We start from the raw sequence: 9,431 nt of genomic DNA on the forward strand, positions 1-9,431 counted from the left end.
AGTTCAGTTCAGTTCAGTTGCTCAGTCGTGTCCGACTCTTTGCGACTCCATGAATCGCAGCACGCCAGGCCTCCCTGTCCATCACCAACTCCCAGAGCTTACTCAGACTCATGTCCATCGAGTCGGTGATGCCATCCAGCGATCTCATCTTCTGTCGTCCCCTTCTCCTCCTGCCCCTAATCCCTCCCAGCATCAGGGTCTTTTCCAATGAGTCAACTCTTCGCATTGAGGTGGCCAAAGTATTGGAGTTTCAGCTTTAGCATCAGTCCTTCCAAAGAACACCCAGGATTGATCTCCTTTAGAATGGACTGGTTGGATCTCCTTGCAGTCCAAGGGACTCTCAAGAGTCTTCTCCAACACCACAGTTCAAGAGCATCAATTCTTCAGTGCTCAGCCTTCTTCACAGTCCAACTCTCACATCCATACATGACCACTGGAAAAACCATAGCCTTGACTAGATGGACCTTTGTTGGCAAAGTAATGTCTCTGTTTTTTAATATGCTGTCTAGTTTGGTCATAACTTTCCTTCCAAGGAGTAAGCATCTTTTAATTTCATGGCTGCAGTCACCATCTGCAGTGATTTTGGAGCCCCCCAAAAATAAAGTCTGACACTGTTTCCACTGTTTCCCCATCGATTTGCCATGAAGTGATGGGACCAGATGCCATAATCTTAGTTTTCTGAATGTTGAGCTTTAAGCCAATTTTTTCACTCTCCTCCTTCACTTTCATCAAGAGGCTTTTTAGTTCCTCTTCACTTTCTGCCTTAAGGGTGGAGTCATCAGCATATCTGAGGTTATTGATACTTCTCCCAACAATCTTGATTCCAGCTTGTGCTTCTTCCAGCCCAGCATTTCTCATGATGTACTCTGCATATAGGTTAAATAAGCAGGGTGACAATATACAGCCTTGACGTACTCCTTTTCTTATTTGGAACCAGTCTGTTGTTCAATGTCCAGTTCTAATTGTTGCTTCCTGATATGCATACAGGTTTCTCAAGAGGCAGGTCAGGTGGTCTGGTATTCCCATCTCTTGAAGAATCTTCCACAGTTTATTGTGATCCACATAGTCAAAGGCTTTGGTACAGTCAATAAAGGAGAAATAGATGTTTTTCTGGAACTCTCTTGCTTTTTCCATGATCCAGCGGATGTTGGCAATTTGATCTCTGGTTCCTCTGACTTTTCTAAAACCAGGTTGAACATCTGGAAGTTCACAGTTCACATACTCCTGAAGCCTGGCTTGGAGAATTTTGAGCATTACTTGACTAGCGTGTGAGATGAGTGCAATTGTGCGGTAGTTTGAGCATTCTTTGGCATTGCCTTTCTTTGGGATTGGAATGAAAACTGACCTTTTCCAGTCCTGTGGCCACTGCTGAGTTCTCCAAATTTGCTGGCATATTGAGTGCAGCACTTTCACAGCATCATCTTTCAGGATTTGGAATAGCTCAACTGGAATTCCATCACCTCCACTAGCTTTGTTCGTAGTGATGCTTTCTAAGGCCCACTTGACTTCACGTTCCAGGATGTCTGTCTCTACATGAGTGATCACACCATTGTGATTATCTGGGTCGTGAAAATCTTTTTTGTACAGTTCTTCTGTGTATTCTTGCCACTCTTCTTAATGTCTTCTGCTTCTGTTAGGGCCCTACCATTTCTGTCCTTTATCAAGCCCATATTTGCATGAAATGTTCCCTTGGTACCTCTAATTTTCTTGAAGAGATCTCTAGTCTTTCCCATTCTATTGGTTTCCTCTATTTCTTTGCATGGATCGCTGAGCAAGGCTTTCTTATCTCTCCTTGCTATTCTTTGGAACTCTTCATTCAGACGCTTATATCTTTCCTTTTCTCCTTTGCTTTTCACTTCTCTTCTTTTCACAGCTATTTGTAAGGCCTCCTCAGACAGCCATTTTGCTTTCTTGCATTTCTTTTCCATGGGGATGGTCTTGATCCCTGTCTCCTGTACAATGTCATGAACCTCCGTCCATAGTTCATCAGGCACTCTATCTATCAGATCTAGTCCCTTAAATCTATTTCACACTTCTACTGTATAATCATAAGGGATTTGATTTAGGTCATACCTGAATGGTCTAGTGATTTTCCCTACTTTCTTCAATTTAAGTCTGAATTTGGCAATAAGGAGTTCATGATCTGAGCCACAGTCAGCTCCTGGTCTTGTTTTTGCTGACTGTATAGAGCTTCTCCATCTTTGGCTGCAAAGAATATAATCAGTCTGATCTCGTTTTGACCACCTGGTGATGTCCATGTGTAGAGTCTTCTCTTGTGTTGTTGGAAGAGGGTGTTTGCTATGAGCAGTGCGTTCTCTTGGCAAAACTCTATTAGCCTTTGCCCTGCTTCATTCCGTACTCCAAGGCCAAATTTGCCTGTTACTGCAGGTGTTTCTTGACTTCCTACTTTTGCATTCCAGTCCCCTATAATGAAAAGGACATCTTTTTTGGGTGTTAGTTCTAAAAGGTCTGTAGGTCTTCATAGAACCATTCAACTTCAGCTTCTTCAGTGTTTCTGGTTGGGGCATAGGCTTGGATTACTATGATATTGTCTGAGGTAAGGAGCAGCAGCTGCACTTTGCTGGAGCAGCCGTGAAGAGATACCCCATGTCCAAGGTAAGAGAAACCCAAGTAAGACGGTAGGTGTTGCGAGAGCACATCAGAGGGCAGACACACTGAAACCATAATTACAGAAAACTAGCCAATCTGGTCGCATGGACCACAGCCTTGTCTAACTCAGTGAAACTAAGCCATGCAATGTGGGGCCACCCAAGATAGATGGGTCATGGTAGAGAGATCTGACAGAATGTAGTCCACTGGAGAAGGGAAGGGCAAACCACTTCAGTATTCTTGCCTTGAGAACCCCATGAACAGTATGAAAAGGCAAAATGATAGGATACTGAAAGAGGAACTCCCCAGGTTGGTAGGTGCCCAATATGCTACTGGAGATCAGTGGAGAAATAACTCCAGAAAGAATGAAGGGATGGAGCCAAAGCAAAAACAATACCCAGTTGTGGATGTGACTGGTGATAGAAGCAAGGTCCGATGCTGTAAAGAGCAATATTGCATAGGAACCTGGAATGTTAGGTCCATGAATCAAGGCAAATTGGAAGTGGTCAAACAGGAGATGGCAAGAGTGAACGTCGACATTCTAGGAATCAGCAAACTAAAATGAACTAGAATGGGTGAATTTAACTCAGATGACCATTATATTTACTACTGTGGGCAGGAATCCCTTAGAAGAAATGGTGTAGCCATCATGGTCAACAAGAGAGTCTGAAATGCAGTACTTGGATGCAATTTCAAAACTATAGAATGATCTCTGTTCGTTTCCAAGGCAAACCATTCAATATCACAGTAATCCAAGCCTATGCCCCCACCAGTAACCACGGTCAGGGTCACCCAAGTCTGAAGGCTGACCTACAAACTAATGACAGATAGGGAGCTGGTGGGCAAATTCCCTAGCTTCCTCAGTTACAGGTAGGAATAACTGTGAAGTGTGTTCTATGCCAGGAGGGACCAGTGTTGTGGGGAAGGGGCTGGCCCTACTAGGAATGAGAAATCATATGCAGCACAATACAATATGGAAGAATCTAGGCAATACAATGCTTCCTGAGAACTATAGCTCCCAGAAAAGTATGCCACAGATATACCATTTTTATAAAGATTATAAATAAGCACAACTAAGCCAAACATTGTTGAAACATACATTCTATTATGATTGCATGGCATGTTTTAAAAAGCAGTGAAATGATAAACACAAAATGTGGAATAGTGGCTATTTCTCAGGGGAGGCAGGGAAATGGGACAGAAAGGGTTGCACTGGTACATACACCAGTAGGCAATAGGCTATTGGTTCCTGAGTTGTGTGATGAGTACATGGGTATTCATTACATTAGAATCATTTAGAATCATTTGACCAAGCGCCAAAGAATTGATGCTTTCAAACTGTGGTGTTAGAGAAGACTCTTGAGAGTCCCTTGCACTGTAAGGAGATCAAATCAGCCAATTCTAAAGGAAATCAACCTTGAATATTCACTGGAAAGATTGATGCTAAAGCTGAAGCTCCAACACTTTGGCCACCTGATGTGAAGAGCCAACTCATTGGAAAAGACTGTGATGCTGAGAAAGATTGAAGGCAGGAGGAGAAGGGGACGACAGAGGATGAGATGATTGGATGGCATCACCAATTCAATGGACATGAATTTCAGCACACTCTGGGAGTTAGTGAGGGACAGGGTAACCAGCATGCTGCAGTCCATGGGGTCATAGAGTCAGACACGACTTAATAACAAATAACTGTGAATGTATGTTTCATATAAACTTGTGAATGTATCAAATACAGTTTTTCAAAAGGTAATTAAAAATAGTCCAACACAATTTCCTCAAGAAAGGAAATGTAATCTTAGTGATTACTAGCTCTGCAATGAAAGATATTTATACAGTCACAATATATAAGGTAAACACTGTTTATTGAGTTTCAATTTTAGAATCAACAGATGGACAAAGCACGGAAGACTCAACCACAGCTATGAAAGTAAACATAGCTGTTATCAGCCTTGATGTTGCCAGAATAAAAGCCTAGAAGAGGTAAACTGGAAGACAGAAGGAAGAGAAAGAGCCAAAGGGAAGGGTGAGGGATGTGACAAGAGAGTCTCCATGTAAGGTTGCAGGATGGGCACTGCACAAGAGCACATGGCAAAGAGGGTAAGAACTGAACTCTAGACTTCATTCTGCTCAATCAGCCATACCCCACCAAGGGATCCCCAGTGGCCTGGAGGAAGATGCAATTTGTTCTACATCTACATAAAGGTGCTGCTCCCTGCCAAGTCAACTAACCCTACATCTGTTCAGAAGGGCCGCCTGTTAACCACAAGGTTGAAGGCATAAAGGGCCCTTGTGGGCTAGCAGCAGCACTGACCAATTATCTTGTAAGATTTTGTATCAGTGTGAGTTCTTTGGTTACAAGCACAAACCCAGACTGACTAAGCTAGGCAAAAAGGAGTATATTGGGTGATACTGAGTAAGCACAGACTCAAAAGGAAAGCAGAACATCCAGGCCTAGAACTAAACAGAGACCGGGGGAGCATGGACAAATCATTAGCAAGAGCTGGTCTCTCAGGACTTGCCTGGTGGTCCAGTGGTTAAGACTCCACACTCCCAAATCAGGAGGCACAGATTTGATCTTTGATTGGGGAACCAAGATCCCACATCCATGCATGACCTAGGACATAAAATAAATAAATAAAAATTAAAGTTTCTTTAAAAATGAAAAAGAACTGGTCTCTCTACCCACCATTGTCCCCCAGATCCCCCTGAACCTCCATCCTTCTCTATTTCTAGGTAGGATTCCAAATCCCAAGTGTCTGGCTCAGATGCCTTGATTGACAACCCATGAACTACATGGGCGTGGGAAGGGATCACTTTCCCAAAAGAAAGAAAGCTGAGCAGTCGACTAGTAATGATCACGTGCTCACACAAGTACAGAGTGGCAGCCGGAATGGAGTGTGAGACTGGGAGATTTCTGAAAAGGAAGGAGTCCCACTGTTGCGTAAGTAAGGGGAGGGGCTTACCAATGCTTCTAAGACAGTAGCCCCTGGAGAATATGGACTTGGGCTTAGAACATGGACTTGAGAACACAAGCTTATTGTCACTCCTTGACTGTCCACGTGGATGTGCTTTGCTGCCTATGTGACACTCAGAAACAGTCCTGCCCCAGGCCAGCTCACCCCAGTAGAAACTCCAGCATGAATCTCCTCTGTGATGAGCTCCCAGACACCTGGCCTTGCTAGGATATCTCTGTGGCCAGAATCCACGTGTTGCAAGGTCCCTCCTTTTTGCCTCTATGAAATATACATTCTTCCTTCATGTGGGCCTATCGAAGGTGATGTTCCTTAAACTCTAATGTGTGTACTCCTGGTCTGGGCATCTCATTAAAATGCAGATGCCACACTTTGGACAAGCCCCCGGGTGGTGCCCATGCTGCCTTTCTAAGGATAGCACACTGAATAAAGAACTAGACTCCAGAAGATCTTAAGTTGCTAGATCCACTCTCCTCCCAGGATGTCCTTTGACCTTTAGGCTTTGGGCACGTGGGAAATGATGGGCAGACAGGCTTCCTTGTGTGTGTCCTGCTTGCTCGGTTCTGCCTCTGTGGGACATTCCATTGCCTTCTATATACCAACTCAACAGAAGTAAGAAGAAAAAAGGCTGCTTAAAGCAAGAAGTGAAGTGACTGCAAAGAAAAGAATTTCTGCTCCTGGAAAAACGCAGTTTAGAAGAATAAAAAGATAAGCCACAGACTGGGGGAAAATATTTTCAAATCATATATTTGATAAAGGACTTATATCAAGAATATACAAAGAAGTCTCCAAACACAATAATAAGAAAACAAAATGTTTGTAAAAGGCCCAAAGTTTTGAACAGACATTTCACCAAAGAAGATATACAAATAAGCACATGAAAAGATATTCAGCATCATTAGTCATTAGGGAAAGGCAGATTAAAAGCCACGAGATACCACTACACACCTAATAGACTGTCATGCAAAACAAAACAACAAAACTGATGATGCCAATTAGTGGCCAAGACACAGAGCAGGATACCAGCCACAATGCTCATACTTTGCTGGTGGGAATGCAAAGTGTACAGACACTTTGGAAAACAGATGGCCGGTTTCCAATAAAGTTAAATTGAACACTTATCATTGTTATCATTGTTGTTGTTCAGTCCCCCAGTCGGGTCCAACTCTTTGCGATCCCATGGACTGCAGCACACCAGGCCTCCCTGTCCCTCACCATCTCCTGGAGCCTGCCCAAGTTCACGCTCATTGCATTGGTGATGCTGTCCAGTCATATCCTCCGACGCCCTCTTCTCCTTCTGCCCTCGATCTTTCCCAGCATCAGGGACTTTTCCAACGAGTCGTCTTTTCGCATCAGATGACGAAAATACTAGAGCTTCACCTTCAGCATTAGTCCTTCCAGTGACTATTCCAGGTTGATCTCCTTGCTGTCCAAGATATTTTCAGGAGTCTTCTCCAGCACCTCAGTTCAAAGGCTTCAATTCTTTGGCATTCTGCCTTCTTTACAGTCCAGCTCTCACAATTATACATGACTGCTGAGAAGACCATAGCCTTGACTATACGGACCTTTGTTGGCAGAGATATGACCTAGTAATCCCACCCCTAGGTATGCACCCAAGTGAAATGAAATCTACATTCATCCAAAAACCTATACAGGAAGGAGTTCTCTGGCAGTGTAGTGGTTAGGATGCAGCACTCTCATTGTTGTGGCCTAGGTTCAAGTCCCACAGGGAACTGACATCCCACAAGCTGCATGGTGTCAGTCAGTCAGTCAGTTCAGTCGCTCAGTTGTATCCACAAACAAAAAACCAAAACAAACACAATGCCTATGCAAGAATACTTAACAGTGACTTTATTTGTAATCATTTAAAACTGGAAACAGGAACTTCCCTGGTGGTTAAGACTCCATGCTTCCAACGCCGGGGATGCAGGTTCAATCCCTGCTCCCAAAACTATTAATAAGATCCCACAAGACTACATGGCAAAAAAAGCCGAACTGGAAACAACCCAAACATGCTTCACTCTAGGGAATGAATAAACAATTGCTGTGCATCCATGCAATGGACTCTTATTCGACAATAAAAAGAAAAGTGTTGACACAACAACGTGGACAAAAAGCATTTTGCTAAATGAGAGAAGCCACACTTGAAAGGCTGCCTACTGTATAAGTCCATCTATACGACATTATAGAAAAGACACAACTGTAGGGACAGAAAACAAACAAGGGGCTGCCAGAGGCTGGGGTGGGATAAGGGGTTCAGCACAAAGGAGCACAAGTGAACTTAAGGGGGCAATGAAACACTCGTATCTTGATTGCAGTAGTGATTTCATGACTATATGTGTGCCTAGTCGTGTCCAAGACTCGGCAACCCCATGGACTGTAGAGCCCATCAGGCTCCTCTATCCATGGGGATTCTCCAGGCAAGAACAGGGGAATGGGTTGCCATGGCCTCCTCCAGAGGATCTTCCCAACCTAGGGATTGAACCCAGGTCTCCCTCATTGCAGCTGGATTCTTTACTCCCTGAGCCACCATGGAAGCCCAAGAATACTGGAGTGGGTAGCCTATCCCTTCCCCAGAGAATTTTCCTGACCCAGGAATTGAACCAGGGTCTCCTGCCTTGCAGGCAGATTCTTTACCAGCTGAGCTACCAGGAAAAAGGGTGGATATTGCTGCATGTGAATTACACTTTTTTTTTCAAGTGAAAAGAATTTCATTTTTAAAATAGCACCCCATCAGACTTCCCTGGGGGCTCAGGGGTAAAGAATCCGCCTGCCCGTGCAGGAGACACAGGTTCTATCCCCGATCCAGGAAGATCCATGAAGACCCCACAGGTGATGGAGCAACTAAGCCCATGCACCATAGCTACTGAGTACACCCTAGAGAGTAGCTCCAGCTCTCCACACCTAGAGAAAAGCCTGCACAGCAGCAAAGACCCAGCACGGCCATAAATAAGTAAATAAAATTTAAAAACATAGCACCCCATCAACCTCATAGACTCTGCACATTTTTAAAGGATTTTATCAGGCATTGTCCAATGTACAGCATGTTGCGTTCGCCAAGTGTCCCTGTGACTACTGGAACCTGTGACTACTAGAATCTCAGCTCAGCCTGTGGAATGGCTGCAGGGAAAAACAGGCTCCTCTCACTCACTTGCTGCTCAAGGTCATGATTGCAGCCCACCTGTCCTGCAATAAGGAAACAGTGGCCACGACGATGTTGACCCAGAGCCCATAGAAGGGTCAGTGCAGAGGGAGGTCAGTGCCCAATCCTATCTGTATTCTCATTGACTCCCCAAATACGGGTGCCACAAACATGAGGAGCAGAGCTGTGAGTAGAGAGAACACACACTGACTACCCCCAACAGAGGCCTGGCTTCCCCAATCTGTCCCCCGAGTCACTTCTTCCAGGTCTGAGATATACGTGCACTTTTCCTTGCTGTTTGCTCACCCAGTCATGTCCGACTCTTTTCGACCCCACGGACTGCAGCATGCCAGGCCTCCCTGTCCCTCACCATCTCCCGAAGTTTGCCCAAGTTCATGTCTGTTGCTTCGGTGATGCCATCCAGCCATCTCATTTTCTGATGCCCTCTTCTCCTCTGCCCTCAATCTTTGCCAGAATCAGGGACTCTCCCGTGAGTCAGCTGTTCACATCAGATGACCAAAATACTGGAGTTTCAGCTTCAGCATCAGTCCTCCCAACGAGTAGGAAGGCTTTTCCTAAGGCTGTGAAAATGTTTGTTTCTTCTACCCCCTCAGATGATAGAATATGAGGAATGGGGTAATGGCAGCTCCAGGATGCCCCTGCTGCTGCTGCTAAGTCACTTCAGTCGTGTCCGACTCTGTGTGATC

The sequence above is a fragment of the Bos grunniens genome, chromosome 19, assembly GCF_055505025.1.
Source record: "Bos grunniens cultivar Pamir isolate PY7600 chromosome 19, Bosgru_T2T1.0, whole genome shotgun sequence".
Lineage (NCBI taxonomy): Eukaryota > Metazoa > Chordata > Mammalia > Artiodactyla > Bovidae > Bos > Bos grunniens.